The sequence below is a fragment of the Adiantum capillus-veneris genome, chromosome 24 (genome assembly GCF_014529385.1).
Source record: "Adiantum capillus-veneris isolate H3 chromosome 24, ASM1452938v2, whole genome shotgun sequence".
Taxonomy (NCBI): domain Eukaryota; kingdom Viridiplantae; phylum Streptophyta; class Polypodiopsida; order Polypodiales; family Pteridaceae; genus Adiantum; species Adiantum capillus-veneris.
In genome coordinates this window covers 19489146-19515937 of record NC_140954.1, presented here as the reverse complement: position 1 = coordinate 19515937, position 26792 = coordinate 19489146, and the positions used below count along the sequence as shown (strand labels likewise).

The window sequence follows — 26792 nt, the reverse complement described above, 5'->3', positions numbered from 1 at the left end:
TACTATCCATTATTGTACCCGTGTGAATGTTTGAGTATCGCTTGGTCTCTTTTTCCATTAGTTTGAATACCTCTCTCTCTCTCTCTCTCTCTCTCTCTCTCTCTCTCTCTCTCTCCCCCCCCCCCATGTGTGTGTTCCCATCTCTATGTCTATTTATCTCTTAGTCAATTTGATTGCCTCTATACTCTACATATGACTGCTTGTCTATGTAGGTGTCTCTTAATCCAATATTAAGTCAATGTCTTTTTGTATATATTCGTTCTTTGTTGATCTACCAATCCAAAAACCTTGCTTTGTGAACTACTGATCTATTCATTGAGATGTTCCTCTTCTCTTGTATTGGCTAATCCCAGTAATGGCCCTCTCTAATTCTATCCATTTACGTATTGACCAATCTTTCTTCTTGGAAAGACCCATCTATCCATTGATCTATCCGTATTCTTTTCTACGAGCTAATCAGTTTCTATTTCTCTTTCTCTACGCCTTTATTTATCTACCTATCCATGTGTCTCTCGATCTATCCATGTATCTCTCAATCTATCTATATGTCCATATACCCATCAATATGGTTATCTATTAATCCATCCATCTATCTATCAATTGATATATCTATCTATATCTTTCTCTCTGTTGATGTATCTATCTATCCATACATCCATCTATCGACCCATCTTCCTCTCTACCATCCATCTATCAATCTATTTGTCTATCTATCATCTATTATGATTGCCATTTATCTATCTACATATCCATCCATCTATCTATTGGTCTATCTATCGAGCTATTTATCTACCTTCTTGCTTAATGGCCTTTAAGTCACAAAAGTCTTAAAAGGATGACAAAATGTACTCTCCACCATTGTGTATGCGTAAAGACTTCACCTTTTTGCCACACTTATTCTCCACAAGTGTTGTAAATGTAGAAAGCATAGAATTTATCATTTTTTTAGCCTTCTATACAAAAACCGGATTAGCTATTGCTAATCCCCCATAGGTACACACTGTTTCATTGCAAAGAATTGCAAAAAAGGAGAGTTTTCTCACGTAAAAACACATCCAATTCAAAAGATAATTATCCAATTACGTGTGGGAGTGCCCGAGACACACGTAGACATGTTTGTGCCGATCGGATCTTTAGGTGGTGAGAGAAACAAAGAGGCAAAAGTTCGTCAGCTAAGATTCAAGATAAACCAAAGTCGCTCATTAATCTTGCCCAAGAGGTGCCGATCAAATCTAGCCAGCCTAACTCGATTGAAGTTGGTGCTCAGGACCTTGAGATGGATTTCATCAGTCGTGTTGTTCATGTTCAGGTACTATGACCAACACTGTTAGCTCATTAATCTTGCCCAAGAGCTGCCGATCAAATCTAGCCAGCCTAACTCGATTGAAGTTGGTGCTCAGGACCTTAAGATGGATTTCATCAGTCGTGTTGTTCATGTTCAGGTACTATGACCAACACTGTTACTTTGCCTAAATGAAAGAAAAAGAAAAAGTAATTCTAGTTGCTTCTCCTCTCGGTGGTATGTTTCGAATGCATTGGGTTGGCGGTCAAGAGGTGTGATGTGGCAGGGGTATATGCTTGGTGGCAACACCAGGTTAGTCTTAGTTCCCTTTTGTTATTAATGGTTATAGGGTGGCACCCTTTTTCACCTGATATATCTGGTAATGTGTGGTTAGGATGTTGAAAGATGCCATGGCTCGAGTGGAGCATGGATTCCTATGTTACTTTTTTTTTGTTTTTAGTACATTTATGACTCACAATTTGTGAGTTGGGGGGAAAAAAAAGAATTTATCATTTTTTTTCTTGACAAAAAGGACAACTTTTTTGTGAGTAATCATCAATGAAAGTAGTAAAATGTTAAGCATCTCATAAAGAAACCATTGGGATACTTTCCCACAAACATCACTTATGCACAAGCTTTCAACGCTTGCTTTTATGTTTTCCAATCCTTTGATGAGGCATGATTGTGTGTTTATAAAAAGACTATGCTTGTAAATGTAGAACACGAGATATCAAACCTAAAGCAAAGCCAAAACAAGATCGTATGACTTTCATTCCTTTTCAACACAGATGCCCTAATTGATGATGCCACAAACAAGCCCTTGGCTACTTGGTTACGATGATAGCATGGTTTTTGAGACCAAAGTACTCATATGGAAGTGCACATCACCCTACAAAAACTATGTCACAAGGATAGTCAACACCTAGACACACAATACAGCTTTGAAAAGAACCACATGCTGTAGCCACTCCCGATGCGGAGTCACATTAAAAGATTCCCTTCAATAAATGATGCGGTTTTGAAAGGTAAAACCGTAGAACCAGCATCGAGTGACCAAAAAGGCATAATCAAAACTAGAGGTAAACATGATATCACCATCTCAAGACTCAATCTCCATCTTAATTTACTCCACTTTCCTTCTCCTTAGATTTTGCATTATCTGACTTTCGTTTTTTTGGGAATTCTTGTGGGACGCATGTCTAACCTCACCATCCTATCTTATTGCAGTATTAGCGAGAACCACGATTAATTTGTCAAACCATGGGACGAAGCTGACTCGACTAGTGCATAGAGGCTACAAGAGGTTGTTGATCTCTCAGAAAACAACTAACAATTCGCATCTAACTCAAGCTACACTCAAGTGACTGAAATCACAAAAAGCCAATCGCTCATCGGTAAACAATTCATATCCGTTACAGCATCAAATGACATCCAAACGTAACAAAACTTCTAGGACATGTTTATAAGACCTAAGCACACATGCTTATGGTCTCAAACCCCACTTTATGTCAAGTTCCAAAATCGCGATTATTAACAGCAGTGGATTTTTGACCTAGTCCTTTAAAACCCAGAATGCATCTAAATGCCCCGGGGGATTCACTCTATATACAAAACAGGACGCCACCTGCGAGCGGACAACTTTGATAAAACCCCTATATACGACTCATATTAGGAAATATGACCCTCCTTTCTATGCTTATACGACAGTCAATGAAGAAAAATATCATACCCCTATCTTACATATAAAATTTAGGTCTCACATAATCTAATTGAGTAAAACTAGTCAAAGAGTGTGTTGCATAGTGACCGATAACGTACTAGGGAACCACTTCTAATGATATGCCCTCAATGTGTCTTAGTTTGACTTTCAAACTATGTACCCAATCAGGCTGCACTCTAGCTACTCGTCCATTTCTGACCCATCCAAAGTTGGTGTAAATCAACCCTTGACCTGCTCTAAATCAACCCTTATCTATGACCGGCTTGATGCCAAATTTTATATGTAACCTGATAAAAAACTTCCCCTAAACTCATCCGAGTTCTAGTGCACATCACTGACCAATTGTTACAAGTAATCAAACTGAGTGAGTCCCCCCCCCCCCCCCCACCTAAATATGATACCCCCCTCCCTTATTTTTAAGCTTGAGAGATAAATTATTGGGGGCTTGCCCCTAACTTATACGCTTATGTAACTTGTAAACAAACCCCCCCTCCCTTGCACTTACGTGGTGCGGTAAGTTTATCATGGTGAATCCCCTGGGCTAAATGCTTAGCAATGATGCCCCAATACCCCGCCTATGCTTAGTTTTCCGATTTAAAAGTGTAAATTCCTAGTCATGATGAAATTAGGTCGCGGTTCGACGATGCCAAAAGCTATGAAATACTGTGAACTGCTTACGTCAATGCGTAGAGCTCTTACCTGCGGTTGCAATGTAACAAATGCAATTTCAATGTGACAACTGGAGAGGGAGTAGGAAGCGCGAGAAGGAGAGAAGTGAGCGCCGTTAGCTCACCTGTGTATTTCTTATCCAAAAACTTAATAAAATCTTTACAAAGTTGGATTTTATACTTTAGCCAATGTCTAAAGTGTGTAATGTCTGGCGCCCAAGACCTTTGAGACTCCACACTTATTGTATCTACAACCTAGGTACACTAACTGACCTATGCTTTACACCTTGGAACTCTTATTGAGCCCGTAACACGTTACAATTATCACAATGACGAAATAATCCAGAAAACTACAATACATGGCAATTTTCGGAAAAATGTGAAAAGTGTGTAACTCCAATCTTCACTACTTCTTTATATTCATCTTCGATGTGCATTCATAAGGCTTTGATGTTTAGCAGCTCCTGTTAACTGACGTTGACTCGGTTAACATTCCCCCCTTCTCATTTTAGTGCCCGTCCTCGGGCACTGTTGAAAGGTGTCTGTGGAGGCTGTGGAAGGTTTTTCTTGGTTTTTGATGGACTGATCTTCATTTTGTCGTTGGATTTGTTGATGAGGTTCAATTTGCTGCAACATCTTCATTGGTCTGGATATTCGATTTTGAGAGATAATGTTGCATTTATCCGTTGTAATAGCATCATGATGAGGATGCTGTTTATTGATGAAAAGTATGTACAAGGGAAATAGATTGATGAGGTTCTAAATTAGGGTCTAATACCTGGATGACCAAAGGGAAAAAACCCAGTGGGAAAAAAGTGCCTTTGGGATATGCGCATTATTGGAGTACTTATTAGCATGGGAAATATTAATAAAGTACTCAAGGGGTTATTTTTTGATAGGTATGGAATTGAAAAGGCAGCAAATATGAGAGGGTAGAATGATGGAACATTGGTTTGCCTGTTGTCGTTCACTCAAGGTGCATAGGTGGAAGAAAAAAAGAGTGTCTAATGCATATGTCCAATGGTGGGACATCCTATTTATGCATAGACAGAAATGCATGGAAAACAATATGCTGTGCCAGAATGATTGTGAGGGGTCTTCAAAAAGATAGTGTAGCTATAAAAGCATATGACATGGCTTTGCAAGCTGGCACCCCTTTAAGAATGGTTTTCGTTGGCGAGGGTATGTGCTCTCATCTTAGCGTGCATTGTGCGTGAGTGTTGGACTCTACGACACTCCACCAATTGTAAGTTAATAGACTTCGACTCTTATGCTCATTTCATCGAGCATGAGCGACATGACTTAGATATGCTCAACTCTTCCAGCTTGAGCGTAAGCCTAATAACTACGAATCTTAGCACAGAGTTTAATATGACTTGAAGCTTTGGGACTAATGCTTTGCTTATTTTATGGCTCAACAACCCGACTCTGACTATGCCAAAGAATGTTTTTTGCACCCTGGTGACTTGACTTTTTACATTCTTTTGCTTACTACAAATATTTCTTCAGGTAAAAGTAAGCTTGAATCCTCAAAAAGAGGATTTGTGAAGGACCAAGCTGGCATTGAAGGTTTCTTTTGCCATACCTGTTTTTTCATCCTTGAATCTGCATTTGCATTGGTTGGGTTGTCCTTCTTTGACTGTGAAGACTCCATTATCTATTTGATTCGCCAAATAGGCATGTTGATAGGAGTCTTTGATGTTGGTGTAGGCTTCTGCTCACTGTAGGTATTTGGCTTTTGACTAGGAACATTGGAAGACTTAGGAATCCAAATCTCTTGATGACCTTTGTATCTCCTTTGTTGACTTTGTTGAGCTCTTGAGATCTTCATGCAAGTCTGGTGTAATTGGAGTTGGCTTGTGGTTGACTGGTAGCCAAATCTTTGTATACCCTGTGTAGAATCCTTGTCCAAGAAGAACATTCTTCGAGATCCATCTTTGTTCTGTATCCTCTTGTGAGTTGTGGTAGACTTTAGCCTCTTTCGATGTTGTTCTGTTGTATACCTGCTTCTTAGGTATCTTAGGATATTGTCGAGGTTGATACCTTGTGGGTCTTCTTTCTTGGGAGGGACTTGACGTTACTTCATATGCCCTTACCTGAGGTTTTGGTACTCATATCTGTATGTTACCAAGTCACACTCAAGTTCTCGACATTCAGTACAGATTTCAGTTTTTATCAAAGTTTTGGTCTGTTTTGTGATCCAAACTTTATGAGCTTTCACAAAAGATGTTTGCAATCATGTTTAGAGTCTATGGTATCAACCTTGACAGTTTGGAGCCAAAAGTTAATAATCCCGATTATTACCTTTTGACCTAAAATGAACAATCTTTTCAACTTTTTCACTGGACAGTCTTTTTATGATCTATTTTGAGCCTATGAATTAAGTTAAAACTTAATTTTAATAACATTCATCAAGTCAGACTCGATTTCTCGACAGTTAGTACAGATTTTAGTTTTTATCAAGTTTTTAGCTTGTCTTGTGATCCAAACTCTATGAGCCTTCACAAAAGATGTTTGCAATCATGCATAGAGTCTATGGGATCAACCTTGATCAGTTTTGAGCCAAAAGTTAATAATTGCGATTATTAACTTTTGACCTAAAATGAACAATTTTTTCAACTTTTTCACTAAACAGTCTTTTTATGATCTATTTTGAGCCTAAGAATCAAGTTAAAAATTAATTTGAGCAAGATTCATCAAGTTTATCAACCGTTTCGTGTCCGCGGACTCTGATTTCAAGAATTTGGCTTAAGTCTCACTTTTGTGATCCAAATTTCACCAAAATGGATTTGTAAGGTCTACTTGATGTGCTTGACTTTTGGTATGTCCAAATATGCAAGATTGTCAATTTTTGGAGCAGATGTAAATAACCGCGATTATTTACTTTTGCTAAATTTTTGCAAGTTTTTGTTCCAATCTTGACATAGATCTGTTAAGCACCTCAAGTTAAGGTCTCTAGCCAAGTTTCATCAAGTTTGGACAAGTTTTGGTCAAATGGTCATCAATTTTTCATCCGTAGACTAACTTTGCAAATTTAGTTCCTATTTTCAATCCAATGATCCAAATCTTACCAAATTTGGTTTGTGGGCTTATTACAACATGGTAAAACTAGTGGTATGCTTAATTGGTCAAAAAAGTTGAAAAATGGAGCAGATGTAAATAATTGCGATTATTTACAACTGGCAACCTTTTTTGTCTTTTTGATCAACTGAGCATATACACATGTTTATCACATCAATATAAGCCTATGAATCAAGTTTCATCAAGTTTGGACAAATTTTTTTCCAATTTACACTCAGGACTCAAAAAGTCAGTACAAACTTTAGTTTTTACCCGGTGTTTTGCCAGTTTGGTGATCCAAAACTTTTGTGCCTTTACAAAAGTTGTTTGTACACATGTAATGAGTCAATGGTATGAACCTTGGTCAAATCTGAGCTGAAAGACTGAACATCATGTTTCAATAATTCAATCTAGCCATCTCATTTCGTCTAGAGCTCTTGATGCATCTAGATGACTGTGCAGCCATCTCATCCTTCTAAAACTCTTGATGCACTCACAATAGTATCCAGTTTTCTTGTCAAGATAGACGTCTTGATGCAATAGAATCTCATTCAGTTCACATTCAGCTCTTATTCAATTAGCCATCACATACAAATCTTGTTGATCTCTAACAGATGTGTAGATGCACTAAGTTTAAATCATTCATCATACAAAATGCTGTAAACATTTCATCTTTCTACCTATGTCTAACAATACACACATGAAAGAGCACATGGCTTCAGTTCAATCAAGGAAATTTCCAATTTAGTGCACATATGTTCATAAAATTATCTCACAAAATACTATCATCCCGACAGTATCCCTAAAATCTCAAAGAAAAATTAGTGACTTTATTCAATATAGGCAATCTCTGACAAAGGAGTGGAGTGGCCCCTCTCTTGTGCATTCTACATTGCACCAAATTCAACCTGTTGATTTATCAATAACTTTTGGCATAGACACTGGTAATGTCACGAGACGGGCACCAAGTGCTAACAAAAAAGAACAAACTGAGCAAGTTTAAGCACTTCGAATAACAACTAACCAGAAAGAGATATTGCACGACACAAGATGATAATGGCAGAGTTCCACCCCAAGAGAGCACTAACCCTAAATGTTGGTGCCCCTTTTTTTATTTCTTTATATTACTTCAACTCAATACAACGCAAGTACTCCAATCCCTAGACCTTCACGCTAGAGAATGAGCCCACGGCACATATTTATAGGCTCTCAAAAGTAGTTACATGAAAAGCATCAAAATTAAAACCATCTGGTCCCAAAAGCACTAGTGCCAAAAGCTACCAGCGCATTTGGTGAAAATTGTACAGTTGCCATGTCCAACTGTTAACGCAAATTGTGGGCATACTATCGTGTGTGAGTAATCATTTTTTAGGATCCCAATCCATCAATCACACACTGAGTTCATACTAAACAAAGTGGTTCAATCATTCAGTTGTAGCATGTGGTCATGTCATCCCACATGAACTCTTGTTGCGCTCATGACAGTTCCATTGAATCATTCATGATTCAAAATTCATGATTCGTTATCAAGTTCATTCAGGAGTTGTCATTGCTCCAAAATCATCATCCTCATCCTCTCATTCTCAATCATGTTATCTGTTCACAAATAGTAGGTTCTTCCATAAAACATTAGTTTCGTACATAAATCAAAGTCATCTTCAAAAGGTTCTATTTCATTTATAAATTCACAAGGAAAATCAATCCTAGTTCATCCATAATTTTCTATCTAATATGTGTTCTGGAACGAGTATCTCCTCGCCCAATTGTACTTTCAATATGTCATTCATCTTTATTCTTGTGCCTTTTTGGGACATCATGCAGAGATATGTCCTTGTTCTCCACATTCAAAACATCTTCTAGCTTTGCAATATTTATCTCTTTGTTCTTCTGTCAGTCGAGATGGTGTATCTCTCTGTGGTCTATTTCTGTTATGACTTGTTGAAGGTTCATCTGGTGGGTAAGTCAAGTTACCGGGATGCATAGTGAATCCCCTCTTAGCATGTCCCATCAATTGCCATGTATGGACTCTGACTTGTTCTCAAGACAGTAGTCTCAAAATTCTTTGGGAATCCCATAGCAGAACCACTCAATTTTCCTCCTTAAGATTGATCTTCTTAAAGGATGAAGAAGGAAGAAAAGTATCCCAAAATCTCTCACAGTAAGTATCCAAAGGTTCTTCCTTGACCATCCAAATATGATTCTAATTAGTAATCAGGTCTCGTTCCTATTCTTGACTTAGTCATAAAGAAATCAAGAGTTTCTTAAATTGCAACCACTTTGTTGGTGCTTCTTTTCTTTACAAGAGAGTGGACCACCATATCCGTGCATTTCCTTTCAAAAAGGATGCTACCCATCTAATCTTAGAATGCTCTGTATAACGGCCTCTAGAAAATCCTATGTCAAACTGTTGGATAAATGCTAAAGCCTTGGGAGCATCTGAAAACCATGAAAAGTACTCAAACTTTACTGCATGTCCTCCCTATTTGAATTCCTTGGTCCTTTTGCCCTTGTCGTCGAGAAAATCATACTGATTGGCTCTATGAAAGTGCTTCCTTTTTAAGTAAAATGTATCGTCATTTTGTCGTTTCTTGCCCTTTTTGTCCTCATCACTCGAGCTAGAAGAGGATGAGCTGTCTAAGCTGTCAAAAGAAGATGAGAACGAACTGGGCAATCCTTTGAAGCATACACGCTTCTTCAAATTTTTTACATTCTCAAAAGAGGATTTTTGGCCCAAGTAACGAGGGAGGCTAGTTCCCTTGTTTCATTTCTTTAGTTGCTTCTTCTTTACCCCCAACAGTTTGTTGACTCGTCTTTCAACCATGTCCTACTGTTCATCTTCAGTAAACATCCATGGAACAGGAGGTTTCTTAAGGGCTAACTTTACTGGGAAATCGATAGCTTTCTGCCAATGGGAATGCACCTCATCAATTGGGTGCCGCATCACAAATTTGGCATATTGGGGATCATTTGCAAATTGAAGCATTTGTTTTGTACAATCATCAACCTATTGTTGACGTTGCATTCCCATCAATTGATATCGCATAGTCCAAGGTGGCCCATACTCAGGATATGCTAATCCATTCAAATTTCCTGTGATGTCTCCTGTTTTTGAAGTGTTAGGAAGGTTCATTTGATTCTTGCAATATGCATCATTTGAATCCACGTATGGTTGTAGTAAGAGGATTGAATATTTCAATAGAAGAAAAATCGTTCGTGCTCTGGTACCACTATCACAGGCTTGGACACCCAAGTCTAGAATTCGACACAACACACGAGAGAATCACTTAAAATAATTCACAACTTTAAAAGTCGTAAGTCAACACGGCCCGATGCAGTTTCAGACCCCAAAACGTGGTGCCCCTTTCGGTATTTCTTTAGTATATTAAAGCTTGAGCAAAGTACAACACCTGAAGGGGTCCTTTGCTCTCAGACTCTGCGTCCAAATGCTCTGAAGAGTGAGGCCCCTTGGGCTTATTTATTCTTATAAGGGATGCCCCAAAATCAGAGTCTCAAAAGCTTCTAACTCAAAAGCAAACAATCCCAAAAGAAGCTCATAAAAAATATGGCCCAAAAACATCAGCGCAATTTGCGAAAATCTGTATAGGTTGCCACGTCAACACCTATCAACGTAAATCACGAAAGCTTGTACTATCTGCCATGTCAGCCTATCATATTGCATGTCCGTATATTCTGCCACGTCAGCATGTCGTACTATCCTACCATATCATCTTCTTTATTTGTGTGTGTATGTGTGTATTCGGGCAGTGTGTTGCCATGTCATCATTTTGTGACAACTTTCGTCTTTTCTCATCTGTATAGCAATTAGATGATGACAAATTGTTGAAACTCTCTGAAGACAAAGAAAAATCTGGGTCATCCTCGAAATAAACATACTTCTTAGGTCTGCTTGTCACCTTGAGAGTCGATTCTTGGTCCAAATAATTGAAAAAATCTACTGATTTTCTCTTCTTCCGATAGTACTTCAAGCCTTTCATTAACTGGTTCACCTTCTTTTCAAGAGCTGTGTCTAACTCTTTCTGCGAGTACATTTTTCACTTTTTTTGCACTTGGCTTTTCTTTTTAACTGCTCTTTTTTCGCGAGAAAGAGATCCTTCTATTAGTTAATGAAAACTGCCCATAGGGCTACATCCACCTCTGCAAGAGAGGGCTACAACAAGCATGATGGGGAGACTCTCCCAATGAAAAAACAGCATATATACAAGGAGGCTAAATCAAGAGAGGGGAGGAGGGAAGAGCCACACAGGTGGACAGTAGTGCCATCTGAGCACCCCCTGAACTATGGTGTAGAATGGCCCAGGGCGCCAGAGTCGAAGGAAAGCCTCGCGGCGCTCCCGCATGCGGTCGGAGCTACCCTGTAGTCCCTCAAGCTGTCCTCTGAGAGTATGGATCAGCTCTAGCCAAAAGTCACGAACAGTCTCTGCTGGTGGCACAGGGCGAGCCTCAAAGATACGGAAACAACGGGCCCGCCAGATAAACCAAAGTGTCAGGCCATTGATGAGCTCCCAGCACTCGTCTCTCTCACTGCACCACTCCTGTGGAGTAAGCTCTGTAGCAGGCTGGAGTGTAGGTCGCCCCCCCTGCATCACTATCATCCTGCTGGTGGAAGATAGCTCAAACTGAAGTGCCGGGCCGGTGAGTGTGGACCAGGCCGCTGCCCCCCAAGTGTACTGTCGAGCCGTGGAGAGAGCAGGCATCAGCCGAAGAACTCGTAGCCACACCTGCTCGGCTGAGGGACAGTCCGAAAGACAATGGCGCTGACTCTCCACCAACTGGTCACAGGCTGCACATGTGGCCGAGAGACCACTATGCACAAGCCAACTCCCTATTGTCGTGGCTCTGTGTGCAACCAACCACTGAAACAAACTGACGCGCCTCGGCTGTCTGGAGTCCCACAACCTCTGCCAAAAGTATGCCAAGAACTCGACTGTGAGGCCCTCCTCTGCTAATGACGTGCTGCAGCGGGGCGGGCCTCTCTCTGTGCTGCAAGTATATGACGTCCAAGCCGAACAGTGTACTGAAAGAAGGGGACTCCTGGGCGGTCTGCAGAAGAGAGGGGGTCCCTCCATAGCCACTCACCACGATTCCAATGTACTCGTGCCAGTGGACAACACTCCCAAGCCCATAGCCTCCAGTGTCCAGTCTCAAGAGCTGCTGGGTCAGGATCTATGACGCAAGTCCTCCCACAGATGCCCACAACTCCTATCCTCTGGAAACAACACTCTGCTACCTGCGGGGCCTCTACTGCAAGCTTTTCTTTTAACTTCCTTTCCGACTAAGTAGAATCGATAGCCTCTCGTCATCTCAAATAAATCTCGTTATCGGGTAATTCTTCAGATGCTTCACATATTTCAGGTGTTTGGTGTAATTAATCAATCTTCTTATATACTTGCCAACATGCAATTGACGTTTATATTGGGCTCTAGCAAAATTCCCTGTCGAAAATTTTCCTAGATCCTCCTCAATTCCCATGCCGAGTTTCAACTTTTCTTCACCTCCTCACAAAGAGGTCTATGAGAACCCATTTTTGTTAACGAGAGGATCGGCTCCTCAGTAGAAGAAGAATATTTTTGGACTGTGATAACACTGTTACAACCTTGGACACTCCAAGCGAGAAATCAATAGCAACACACGAATAGAAAGTGCAAAATCACTGAACTTGACGAGAGAGAGCGGAGTCAACATGGCACGCTGGAGTTTCAAGTCAAGACTCACTGGCCTCAAAGATTGACGTCCTTTCCGATATTTCTTTATTATTATGCTTGCAAAGTACATATCTCGATAGTCCAACTCTGTTCGAGACATTTGTGTCCAGATTCTCTCTCTTGAGTAGCACTCTGGGCCCTTATAAACTTTTAAGTGATGCCAAAAGCAGAGTCTCAAAGTATTCAGTCTAAAAGCACTGCACCCCCCAAAAGCATCTGTACCAAAAGCATCACATAAAATTGCCTAGCAACCAACAAATCCATACAGCCTACCACGTCTACATCAACAATGCACTTTACCAAAATCCGTACAGTATGTCGATGCAATTACCAAAAATCACTTCCGGCGGTAAAGCTTTTGACTTTTAGGGTTTTAGGTCCCTCATCTGGTGTTCCTTAAGTTGGTTCAACTTGTTGAGCTAGGTTTTAAAATCATAACCTCTTATTCTAGGCCTTATGCCCAAAAGTCTTAAAGTTCTTCTAGGTTCAATTACTCCTTGTCCTCTAGACCATTTTCCTTCCAGCTGGGCACGCCGCATCATCACTTAGTGATAATAAAGCCTATGCCAAAAATGCCAAAGTGGGGGAGGGTTCTAGCTGCAAAAAGCGATATGCATAGCCTAGGTTGAGTGCTAGCAAAATCTAGAGGAGATTAAGATAGAAGATTGTTTATATAGGGGTTTTGGGACCTACTCGTCCGAACGTCATGAGTTGTCCTGTGGCTATACACATTGAGTTTTAGGGTAATAAATTGGCACTATCTCCTTATCTAGTGATGTGTTTGACCTAGGACCTAGATGAACGTGTTGCTTGTATCTTAGGCAATAGACAGGCTCACAAATAGACAAATTGAATTCTTGGGATTATAGACATTGTTGGCTCCGGTAGTAGGTTCAAATTATCCACGCGACGCAACCTGGAGCTTCTTTCCGTTCCTATGTTAAGACTCAATTATTATTTGCTTCAAATGATGTACCTCAACGCAAGACTCAACTCGAGTCAAATGAGATTACCATCATGGCTGCTCTTCTAGATGTAGCACCTCTGAGGCTGATTTGATGCCCTAATGAGACACGAAGAGGAAGATATGGTGCTGATTTGCACACTCCATGTAAAGGAATTCAAGGGCTAAATGCTGGCTAAAAAAAGAATGGCATGCGCATTTAGAGAACGCATCAAATACAATGGTTAGGGCTCGCCAATCACATGGTTGAAGATGGACAATGGATGAAGCAACATAGTCTTTAATTTTCCTCGTGAGCCAAGAAGGGTGCTTCAACTAATGGCAATTTGGGACGCAAAAGTGTTGCTACAATGGCTTCGTTAGGGCTGCAAAAATGTTGTTGCACAAAGGGGGGAAGGGTGCCTAGCTGCAGGCAATGCCAGAAGGTTGAGTGCGAGCAAAATCTAAAAGACATCAAGAGACAAGGATTGTTTATAAAAGGGTAATTTGGGACCTAACGTACGCAAGTCATGGGGTTGACCTATGAGTGTACGCATTGAGTTTTAGGGTAATAAACTGGCCATATCTCCGTATCTTTCTACCCCTTGATGCATTTGACACGTTGAAATTGGATGAGCACATCGCTCTTATCCTAGGCTACATGTTTATGTTATCGAATGCCCAACGACGTGTAATAATTCATGTCACACGTGTACAATCCATTTATGCAAGAGGGCTCCAACTGACAAAAACCCAATCTAATGGACTTGTCCAAACATGCAAGTCTTACAAACACGCTAAAAATTTAACGAGTTAGATCCTTGGGAGTTGTACTTTGCAAAGAGTAATAATAAAGAGATATCGAAAGAGGTGCTAGTGTTTGGGGCTAGTGTGTCTTGGCTCTCCCTCTCTCTCTCTCTCTCTCTCTCTCTCTCTCTCTCTCTCACACACACACACACACACACACACACACACACACACACACACACACACACACAAATGTTGATGCAATGGATTTGTCTCATTTGTTATCGTTGTAAAAGTGCTTCTGCAAAGGGAGGCTAAATGTTACAAGCTTGGACACTCCAAGCAAGAAATCAACAGCAACACACAAATAGAAACTGCAAAATCATTGAGCTTAACAAGAGAGAGAGAGAGAGTCGACATGGGCACAACAAAGTTCTGCGCCCAGACCCACTGGCCTCTTTATTATCGATTCGCAATAGTACAACTCCCATGGGTCCTCTACTCTGAGACTCTGCATCTAGAAGCTCGAAAAATGGAGAGGCCCAAGGGTCATTATAAAATTACAAGGGATGCCCAAAAATAGAGGTCCAAAAGCACTTCCCTTAAAAGCATTGCTTTCAAAAGCTAGCACTAGGAGCTACAAAAAGCTATTAGGGAAAATTGCAAAAATCTGTATAGCCTACCACATGGTAGAGCCAAGGCAAAATGTTGAGATTTCGTATAGCCTTGCCATGTCAACATCTGTACGGTTTGCCACATCAATATGTCAATTCGGTTTACAAAATTCAGCCTAGAGTTCAAGTATCACGAGACTTGACAACTACTAACTTTATTTGTTTCCTTCCCTTGATTTTTGTTTAATTTTTGGGACCCTCTTTTTGAAATCACAAATGTTAGGACATTGCATGGCTAATGTTAAATAGACATTGGCCGAGAGTTTCACCCGCAAGAGTCAAGGCCAGACAGGCACGAGATGGTTGGGTTGATTGGCACTGGAATCCAACTAGTGAAGAAGTTGAGTCGTTAGGCCCTTCGGTAGGACCTTGAGTTGGTGGGTGCTAGGAAACTAAACCAAAAGGAGTAAAGTGGACACATGGCAGTAGCAATGCAACTTGCAAGCTAACACACACATCGAGAAGGCTTATCCCAAGAGGAGGCGCCCAAAAACTGACAGGGGGCTGAATTTTGTTCATTGACTACAATGTGGGTGTAGTGAGTGCAGGTGATCACAACTTAAATCAAAATCTTACCTTCTCCCTTGTCTCATGTAGCGCGATGATTTTCTCTTGTGCATCTCTCTCTCCCCTTGGCACATTTTTTGTGGAAATCCATAAAACTGCCACATAGCACTATCAACGAAAATTGAAAAAATCCGTACAACTGCCACATCAGCATGTTAGCATGAAATTCAAGATGCCATACATATTTTCCACGTCATCAACCTTTACACAGGTAAGTGTACGCGTGTGGTCCTGCATTACTTTAATGGCTTCAGGTCCTTTGGGCCCGATCAAACGGGGTCCCAAAAGTTGGTGGAGCTTCTACTTTTTTTGCTGCTTCTTTTAAGTCTTTAGGCCCCTTGGCTAAGATTTGCAGGTTGGCTTCGCTCGGCAGTGGCTTGACATGTTAGCAATTTGTGACAATTAAAAATAGTGCAAATTTTGGGCAAGGAAGTTTCCTAGATGACCTTCAAAAATCTTTTGAGCGGTTGAGAACTTGGATATGCGACAGAAGGCAACATTGATCCTCTCAACAAGCTCTACAAATTATCATGAAAAGATCTTATGTCCAACAACTTTGGAAAATTAGGGTTTTTGCAAGAAAAATTAGTATGTGTGGAATTAATGTTTTTGGAATCTCTTGTTATCTATGTGCGGATAACTACTAGGAGCAAGGAACGCCTTGGATTGTGGTGAGAACCCCTCTATTTTTTGAGAATTCTATTATTGAATTCACACAAATGTTTCCCTCTAGCTTTAAATTTGGGAGGTAGTTACCACCTTGCTAGTTGCGACTCGAACATGGGTAGTAAGTCCACCTATTCATACATATACCCATTTTGACTAAAAAGATAGAGGTTCATCATACAGGTTGGGATTTAAAGCTAACATAAGCTCTATGGAATTATCATACTGCTACAAAGTGGCTATGAATTATACAATTTTCAAGATGGTATATAGAAAAGAAGCAGTTATGCCATGAGAGTTTGTCATTCCTAATCTTCAAGTAGCTTCTCAACAAGAAGGTTGGAATGATAACCCATTAGTGGAGCATTTATGTATCCTTGAAACGCTAGAATAAGAGCTATGAAGTGTGGTGTCAGCTAGGAAAATCACTCATATCCAAGAGTACCATCCAAGGCAAGGGTATCAATTAGAAGAAAACCATAGTCTTTGGAATCCTGTACACTCATGTCATCTATGAAAATGGGAAAATGGTTCAAAACTTTTGGGTCATGCATATTAACACTATGGAGGGTAACATAAACCTAGGGCACAAGTGGATATATGCAACTAAATATACTATCAATTGGGGGACCGGGAATATCTCAATGAAAAACCAACTCTTAGCCCTATCACTCAAGGAATGGCCCCTATGATATCCCCTCCTGATGGAACACATGACAAGGAAACATCGTAGATCTGATAAGTTAGATAATCCTTGTTAGTGGCACAACCCTCTAAAGTTTCAACTTCCATGGATAAGGCAGATAATGTTGCACCCAAGACTCAACTTAATTTGACAAAGGGTACATATCAATGGGTCCTAAACATTTTTTTAATAGCCCCTCCTACTCTTCAATCTCATTCAAAAAAGAAATCTTATAGGAATGCGCCAACCTAGCTTAAGAAATGGAAGGTTATGTCACGTTGGGTTTCTGAACAGTTAGAAACCCAAGGCCACTACAATGAGAATTGTACCTAAAGATAAACCGTGTTATTTTCTATTGCCTACAAAAGCATGCTTGTCAAATCCTGTAACTTCAAAGCCAATTGAGGGTCGCGGGAAGAAAAGGATCATGGAGTACTCCACACCTGCTATGGAGCTAGTTTGGGTGCCAAAGAAAAATCAAATTATTCCACCTATCTTAGGAAGGGGGGGAGTAACATGTAGCTTCTAGCTCCTTATGTCCTTCAATGATGGATGTAGAAGCTTTCACACAATGTCCACCTACCACCATCAACCTCCACAAAGATACCAAAGCATCTAAGCCTCCCATTTTAAACCTATTGCTTGATGAAACACTTCAATTTTGTATAGGAGAGTACCTTACCGCCCTTGCAACTTGACGAGACATCTAAGTTGGTGGAACACAAGTGGCTAAAGTACCCTTCTATTCAACTAAGTAGGATACCAAGTTTCAAAGGGTGATGACTTTTGGAGATAATGCAACTTAGCGTGTATCTTCCCGTGAATTCCCTCTCAGCCTTCCTTTCCTATCCTTTTAACCTACAAATCTCATAGAATGTATTTATACATACATACATACAGACACACACACACACACACACATACTTAAACTAGCAAAAAAAAAAAAGAAGAAGAAGTAAAAGAGTGAGAGCCATCTAGCAACAAAAGTGAGATATCACAAATCCGCAAGACTCACAATGTCACATCATGTACATTGAATAACCCTATAACTACAAGGAACCTAATCAAATCTATTTGTGTTTACAAATATGGCTAGTTCAATAGAGTCATCTACGTCTACACTTGGTAAGAGATATCCTCTTGACTTTTCTCAAGTATGCAGTGTCTTTTCCTCTTCTATTCACAAGTGGGATATTGCTGTCAATCTAGCATGTGAGGAGAATGATAAAAAAAATATAATGGATGTTGTGTTTAGTGACCATGATTAGTCCTAGCTACACAATAGACGATACTGCCCATTGGTGCATGCTTACCCCTACACACAAAATGCCTATCCATGCATGATAACATTCTTGATTAACATACTATGCACAAGAAGATGAAGAATTATCAATAGATGACACTAAGGAATCCTACGATCTCATTGACGATGAATTTATTTATCTTGATGATCCGGATAGAGGCTTATCCTTAGGATTGCGCCCAGCCAATAGATACAATATCCTCTTACCTTGATCCCACAATGTGGTGCAAATAGATTGGTTAGGATTCTATATTTATTTTTAATTTAGTTCAATAATGGTTGGTGCCTTCTCTCATTAATGTGCCAGTTGGAGGTGTATGGTATCTCTTGCTACTATGTTCAGGAAGACGTTGCAATAGCTTGACTTTTTAGCATCGTGAGGTCCTTTTCACATCTGCACAAAAACGCATCAAGAAATTGTTGCCAACACAAAATAGGTGTTTCTTCTCCATTGTTGTTTTTTCTAGCATTCATGCTTGCAATTGGGAACAAAGTATCTAACCTACTTCAATTAGTATTCTAATTTTAGCTCATAGCTCCGTGCGGCGGGCCCAGGGGGAGGGGGGGGGGGGGGGGGGGGGGGTCATTACAATGAAAAATACCTATCACATGTATTCAAATGTAGGGATTATTTTATCCTACATTTTCTCACATTTTCATATACAAAAGGGTGTTGAAAAAATGATCATGAAAAGATTTACAAATTGAATAAAAAAAAGATCCCTTTTATTGGTGAAAATTTTATAGCTTAGGGGTTTTATAGATGGTCCTTGAACACATGCGATATATTGGTTTGACATGTATTCACCCCCTTGAGCCTCTTGAGTCTCTTGCTTAGGCTTATTGATCAACAACTTTGGTTGAGTTACTCTAAACCAAGGTAGAGCCTTAGAGATCTTTTAATATTGTAGAAAGATGCTTTTCTAATTCTTTGTGGTTACTTTATATATTAGGCTCTTAATCTGATGTTATAAAGTGTTACATGTAGTGTATTAGTGCTTCCTAGTGGGCTTAATCCCTCTTGCCCTTTAGGTTAAGTATTAAAAAGAAAGTTTTACTATTGTGATGAGCTTGGGGAGGGTAACAATGTGAAGATAACCCCCCAAAGATACACAGTTGTAGATCAAAAAGCATCAAATTTACTACAATAAAAAAAAGAATAATAAAAAAGAGCCCAAAAGTGAATTAAGGCTCTACGTGGCAACAAAGAATATAGCCAAGACACTTTGGGGGTCAGCCAAAGGACATTATTCAAGCAATGACGTCATGTGTGATTGCCTTTATAGTATCTCAACTTGAGCATCTTTAGCTAGCTATAGCCTCTAATTATTCGTGGGATATGAAACAATATTCTCTTGCAATTAAACAACTCTAAATTGACTATGAAGAACTATGAGGATTGACTGTGGGATTAATAATTGACTTTTATTGTGCTACTGACATTAAAACTAGTGAAGCTAGAGTCCTTGATTCGTTCACCTCTACATTACTAATGAGTTTAATTATATTGTGTTTTAATGTATAATGCTCAAACACACTTGTTTAATATTTTGCATCGATTACTCCTTATGCTTACTCACTCCATATAATTTTTTATTAGCTGCTTCTCTAGGAATGCAGTTACTGTGTTACTTTCTTGTAGTTTTACAATGTTCAAGTAAATCTTGGTAGTCGTCATATAGCAGAGGAAGTGAACATTTTTGTTCCCTAAACATCTTGATTGTGAGCATGCCCATGTGTCGCTACTCACATCAAGATGTCTATTACTACTATCCTCATTACTTGCTCCAATTTGCAACTCATAAATTCCAAGGAGAATATGTACATCAAGAATCAGGACATGTTAATTCATGATGAAAAACTTCTTATTTGTATTATTTTTATTAATGGGCCGACTTGTGGGTCCTGTAGGTACATGGCCATTAATTGGGTGCACCACAATCTTGATCCGATAAGGAACAAGTGCTTACTAGTCGAATGTGTGTACTCGTATGTGAACAAAATGACCGATATAAAAGATGTTGTAACCTAGTTTTGAGGTCATTCTCAAAGGTATCAATGTAAAGTGCTCGTGCTCTTCTTATCCCTTCCCTCATCCTCTGACTGTCTATGTGTGAGCGTGAGAGAGAGGATGCATGGGTGATGTGGCAATAGTACAATGGTGACAAGATCATTGAGCAGTAGAGACAAGCTTCCTCTTCACTGCATCGTGAGATTCCCTTCTGGACGACAACACAATGAGGTGAAGATTAACATGCTTTCTATATCTGTCGAGCTTGTTTGCAACAAGGTTGTGTGTTTGTAGTCTTCATGGCTCGTGCATGGTGTATAAAAAGGCCCCTATAGTCGACACCTCTAATCCTAAGTAGCGCACTCATGCATTACCATACCTTTTAGTTTTATGTACGTGTATCTACTGCGGATGATACGATTCTCCCATTTTGTATCCCAACATACTACTTATTGTTTATATGTGATTAAGTTCGAAGCATGCCCATTTTTGTAATACACCCTTTCACACTTTATACAAATCTTTTTTTCTTTTGAGGATTGAGAGACAAAGTGTTTTATGAGCGGATTACGAATCTTGTAAAGAAGCATAGATGTACATCGGCATAGTAAGCTTTGACTTATCCGAGGTATTAAGCCAAAAGGCAACATCTGCGGAATAGCAACATCTGTGGTCTTTGTTCTATTAAGTGCCTTTAGAGTTGGATTCATTGAGGGTGAAGCCTTCAAATGAAAGACATTGAAGAGATTTCAGGTGCGGTGTTAACTAATTTTTGGGGAAAGATATGCTGGAGGATATGAGAGCACATATTCAGACACCCCTCCTTAGAAAGCTTAATTGTTATTTAAGATGCAATAAAGCATTATCAACAAAATGCATATTAGGATGTAGTACAAGTCTATCTTCCTTTGTCCCTTTTATAGAAAATAAATTTTCTTGAATATATTAAAAGGATAAACTTCCATTTAAATCCATACTTATTGTTTTGTTGTCGAGGAATCTATACACATCTCCTTGTACACTTGTTTTTCATAAAGAAAAATGGCAATTAGTGAAGAAATAAAGAGGAATTCCTCACTCTTATCAATAAGCTTTGCTTAGTGAACTGAGAAGCTTTGTTTTCATGGCATCGGATTCAAAGCCACACATACCAAGAGATCTCATCTAGCAAGCTAGCCCTCCTACTACTAAATCCATACTTACCAGTATATAATATATCTTACATAAATGTCACTCTACAAAGTTAGTTCATAGATTAGATTGATAGTATATTGCGCTCCCTTGAAAGAAAGAAATGTCAGTTTGTGTCAAGATGGAAAGAAAAAGCACATTAAATAATGAGAAACGGGAGAGCTCACATTCCTTTCAAGGAATGTGCATGCTGCTTGATGTCCCTATAACAGGTCTTGAGTTCAACTCCTCGTCGGCTAGATCTTTAAGGTCTGTTGAATTAGTTTCCTGCGACGTTGAATTAAACTCTCTTCTTCTCGGGTGTGTGTGTGGGTGTGTGTGCGCGCCAATAAAAGGAGGAAAATTGTATAACCTTTCTATCACCCAAGTGTGATAGATTGGTTATGCCATTTCCCTCTTGAATAACACGTCTTGAGTTCAACTCCTCGTCGACTAGATCTTTAAGGTCTCTTGGATAGTTTCCTACGATGTTAAGACTCTCTTCTTCTTCTCTCTCTCTCTCTCTCTCTCTCTCTCTCTCTCTCTCTCTCTCTCTCTTTTCCACTCTCAATGTGTGTGTATGCATTCTTTGTTTATGCATGTGTGTGTGCATTTTTTGTTTATGCATGTGCTCTCTCTCTCTCTTTCAAAAACACAATGTGTGTGTGTGTGTGTGTGAGAGAGAGAGAGAGAGAGAGAGAGAGAGAGAGGGAGAGCGAAAGAGGGGAAGGGAACATGAGAGTGAGGAGAGGGAAGGAGCATACCTGGCTCTCCTTCCTTCAACTCAAATTTCCACACATTGTCAGACTCATCGCTAGCTCTATAAACCCTTCTTTCATACGACTCCAAGTCACGCCCTTCTCCATTGCCATCTTCGTCTCCTCAGGAGTAACAACAGCATCCACAAGTTTTTCCTCAACAGCACTTTTCAAACTTTTCTTCACTCTGGTGTACACGAGAGCCCAGTTGAGGAAATCAGTAATGATTGTAGGCTCGACCAAGTTATTGGAACTTGGGTGCAAAAGAGGTGCCCAGTCTATCAGGACCTTCTTGATGCCTATGTAATGCACATCAGCTAAGTTGCTCGTGTCGATGCGATGCAATCGCACCCCCTTTTGCTGAAGATCTGCCGCCAGCTTTAAAGCATTCACCTCCGTCAGGACCAGCCGGATTCTGCCCAGCCTCCACTTGTCAAGAAATGATTTTAGCTTGGCTCGCAAATGGAAGAAGAGACAACCATACAAATCATTGACTGGCACACCGAAAGAAAGGCCTGTCATTTTGACTTGTTTGCTATCCCATCCGTCCAACGGCTCTGCCCCATCCCCCAGGGTCCATCCAAACAAATTAGGGCTGAACAAAAACTGATTAGTCTTCTTATGATAAGCAGAAAATGGTTGCACACCAAATGGTGATAAACCAGTCGATGGGCGGGTCACATACATCCCATCTTACGTTGTCCGAGATCTGGCCAACTCTTCATCACCGACTTCCGCATCTCCTTTGGAGAATCCAAGGATATGTCATTGTTGTATAAACGCTCTAAAGTGTCCATGACATTGTTTAAACCCACAGACATTGCTTAAGCATAAACCGCTTAAGCTGATTCCTAACCCACAGACAGGAAATCCAAGGACACAGATAAAGAAGGTTTCTTGCCTGGCAAGCACCCTCACTGCTTTGAGCTGGGCCGCCGTTAGGGCTACAGAATACCACAGCACAATGACAGCATCAATGGCATGAGCCCCATGAACTCTTAGAAGTTCCAGCGTCAGAAAGTTTCTCAGCACCACCTTGGGGTTGTCATCATTCACATATACAATAACTTTGCCTTTAAATCCGTTCGGAATCTGGCACACTGTTTCAATCACTCGCAGCAAAGCACAGGCGAAGTTCATCACTTTGACAAGCATCAGTCGGGAGTGCAGAAGAGCCAAGGAGGCCATATGCAGGGAAATTGCCCCAAAGCCACTCTCCTTGGAAGGGCTGGGAAAGGGCAATCTCAGGAGAGGGGGGACATACGAAAGAGGCCTTACTCTCTTGATCGGGCGAAGTGAAGGAGGAGGTGCGCAACTCGCGGATCCATGAGGGGAGCCAAGAGGGCTGCATCAAGGGCAACTTATAGAGCAGCTTGTGATGCTTCCAATCCTGCTTTTGGCAATCTCTGCTACAGTAAGCCACCAGCCTGCAGTTTTGGCAGAACTTGGAAGGGCGATGGCAGCAAGTGGTGGCATTTGCACAAAGCACAACATCGGCCAGCTGCTGGCCATGTTGCCTCGACCCAAGCCCTGATCGCTCACAGAAAAACCCAACCGCAGTACTCATCCTCATCTTCTTATAATGCACTCTCTATCGCCGACAACCGTGATGCAGTTAATGCTCCAGCCTCCCGACTCACAATTTCGGAGTCCCTGCCTCAGCTTTGAGTGCCTGGCGGGGGAAAAAAAAGAACCCAGAAGAGAAAAGCTTATGGTCATTGGTAAGAAAAAAAAAACAAGAGAAAAAAAATTGATAAATCACGAGGCTTGCAACCAAAACGACGAGATTATAGTAAAACTTACCCTCTAATTTGTGGGAATTCCCAAAATACCCTTCAAATTTCAAACATTCCTGCAGAGGCTCTAGGCTAGGTAGATTAAAAATCGAAACCGAGATAGAATTGCCGGAAAGCGCGTGGGCGAACACACACACACACACATACACATACACACACACACACACACACTAAGGGTTAAAACTGTTGAAGGCTTGTGTTACACAGAGAGCCACAGACTCCAAAGATCACAGTCACGCGAGATAGATAGATAGATTTCATTATCGTCCTCGGAGGTCACATATGGCCCATGGGACCAAAAAAGAGAGCGTTACAACGGGTTTTCATATCAGTTAGGGACTGAGGGTCCATTGGAAGGGAAAAGAGGCAAAAGGAAAATAGAAGATCCTAAGGGGGTTCAAGAGACGAAGATGCCGGTTTAGCAGTTCAAAACTCTTGGATGATGGCTTTACCACCTCGGTAGAAAGCCCATTTACCTTGTTTACGAACTTCGTGCATCTTCTTAAGTTCGCTAGCTTTGTGCTTGAGTTGATGTGGAGTCAGTTCCTTGATGATCCAAAGCGTTCTTCCCTTGAGGAGGCGAGATTGTTGCAGCAGTTTAATCCGTGCTTCTTTATCCTTGAATGTAAGAATACATTGTTGAGGTGGAACTGCCTTGTTTGTATCGTTGATCCAGGAGATGGAATCGGGCTTGATGTGGATTGGTTGGAGGATATCATTGAGCTTGGTGATGGATTCTTCGAGCATGTATTCTTCGGTGCACCATGGAGAGTTGAGCCCTCCAATCCTGACCTTGAGGCCAAGAGACTCTCGTCGTTGGTTTTCTTGTAGCACTTTTTGTATTTGTGTATCGAGCTTCTTGTGAGTTACCTCGTGCGGTTCTTTTTGTACCGCCATGACAGTTTCGATGAGGGAATCTTCGACTTCGTGAGCTTTTGTAAGTAAAGCTTGACTCTCTGATTCTTTTGCTTCCTCGAGCAAATGCAAGTGTTGCTTAAGCGACGCATTCTCCCTGATTAACTCTTGGATCTGCGTCTCCAAGATTGTAATCCGTGCATCTTGACGGGCAAAAGTGTCTTTTTTTGGAGCGGCCGCCATCGCAAGAAAGCTCTTGCGGCTCTATGTTGGAGTACTAGGGGAATACATAATCAAGGCCCCTGTGTGAATGGTTAAGTCTGTCAAAACAGAGTAGAAGGTTCGGACCTCGTCAAGAACCAGGTCAGCTTATGGTGAGCAAGAATGTCGTGTTTACATAGGCAAAAACATACCCTTATGCTTGCACAGAGCCGGAACCGCGTCAACTTTGTGGCCTACCACTACCATCGATGACAGACAGTGCTGAGAGAGAGAGAGAGAGAGAGAGAGAGAGAGAGAGAGAGAGAGAGAGAGAGAGAGAGAGAGATGACGAAGAAGGTTATATAAAGAGTGAGTGCATCTCTTTCTACAGAGTGTGGAAGTTTCTCTATCTTCTTATTGCCGCTGCGCCCTACAAGAAGAAACAAAAGGTGGGGGAAGGGGCCTTTTAAGGTGGGAAAAGAAAGGCAATCAGAAAATTGATCCCCCGTGTGTAGCAGGCTCATTACTCCGCAGGGCAGGGGCGCCCATTTAAGTGTGGATCAGAGATGAGAGCTTTCAAAGTTCAATTCCAACAAACTGGTAGAATTAGCAGGCAACTCTGAATGAGGCCCAAGCCCCCCTTTCTAGAAATGGAGAGAATATAACTTGGAAGTCGAAGGCAGCTGCCCCTATTCCATTGGCATACTACTCCTACTTATACAAGTGCACCTAGTATTGAAAGCAAGTTGCTCCTCATAGCAGTCTCCGTTAACATCCTTTGTGGGCTCCTTCACAACGTTAACCTCTACACTCCTTCCCTTTGATGTGCCGAAGCTCCATCTCCTCTTCTCTTTCTTCTGCTTTCACAAACATACGTAAGTGAGTCCCGATTCAGCTTCTCTCTTGCTAATAAATTTGATCATTATAGTGCTATGATCATTCCTGCTCTGAGTCCTGACCCCCTCGCGGACCATTTACCGCCACATTGCCTAGTGCTCTTGCATGCACATATCCATTTGCTGTTGCATGAATACGATTGATCGACACAAGAAGCACAACAAACTGAGGGCAGCAATTGACACAAGAAGCACCTCATGCAATGGTGCAAACTACTCAACACCAGAGAGTGCAAGAGAGAGAGAGAGAGAATCTCTCCAAATTCTCACTTAAAAAAATGATGATATTCTAGGTGAGCTCGAGAGTCGAGAGCCATGGAGTGACTTCTCTTTTTACTTGTTTTAAAAATCCCAATTCGCAAGATACCCCCAAAATAGGTCTGCTCAATTTTACGTGAGGAGCATCATTAGTAAAAAGCTCTTTGAGGAGGGAAAAAGGGGGACATAGCACGTGGGGAGAGAGAGAGAGAGAGAGAGAGAGAGAGAGAGAGAGAGAGAGAGAGGGGGGGGGGGGGGGGGGGGGGGGGGGGGGGGTAACTGAAAAAAAAAATCTCTATGTGTGAGATGTCATCCAACAACCCAATGAAGTGCATGTGCGCTCCTAAGTTGCTCCATTTGGCCTGTCAATGCCATGCACCAGGGATGTATGAGGACGAGCCGGTGCAGATAGAGACTACATTTTCTTACTTTGCTTGGGCATATCGCGAACATAGGACAGGAGCAGTGACGACAACAGTGATGAACGGAGGGAAGAATGGATGCAGAGCTTAGGCATATGGATCATTTGAAATATGTTGACTTTTAGGTGTTGTTCCTTTTTTATGTTTGGAAAAAAAAAAAGAAAACATGCAAGTCTTCTTGCATGGGGGAGTTTGCATAGCTCTCCCCAATTTGTATAATAAAAGGGAACGTGCCATTCCCACGACAGCATGGAATTTTCAATGCATTCATTTCACTACGTCGTTAGTAATGAGTATAAAATTCATAATATTTTACGTACCATTTTGTTTCGACATGCATTTATCGATTGTCATAATGAACACTATGATGTTGGATTAAGCTTTGTG

At 40.8% G+C, this 26792-nt stretch overlaps 1 pseudogene across 1 annotated transcript in view; it reads right to left on the bottom strand.

Annotated features, from left to right (window-relative positions):
- Positions 1–23638, bottom strand: part of LOC147426041 (uncharacterized) — a 42706-nt pseudogene extending 19068 nt beyond the window's left edge. The window contains exons 1-2 of the transcript XR_015186263.1: positions 22838–23638; positions 21984–22800 (exon numbers count right to left, since the gene is read on the bottom strand). The product of XR_015186263.1 is annotated as an uncharacterized LOC147426041 (transcript). The remainder of the gene's footprint in view (positions 1–21983; positions 22801–22837) is intronic.
- Between the last annotated feature and the right edge of the window lie 3154 nt (positions 23639–26792).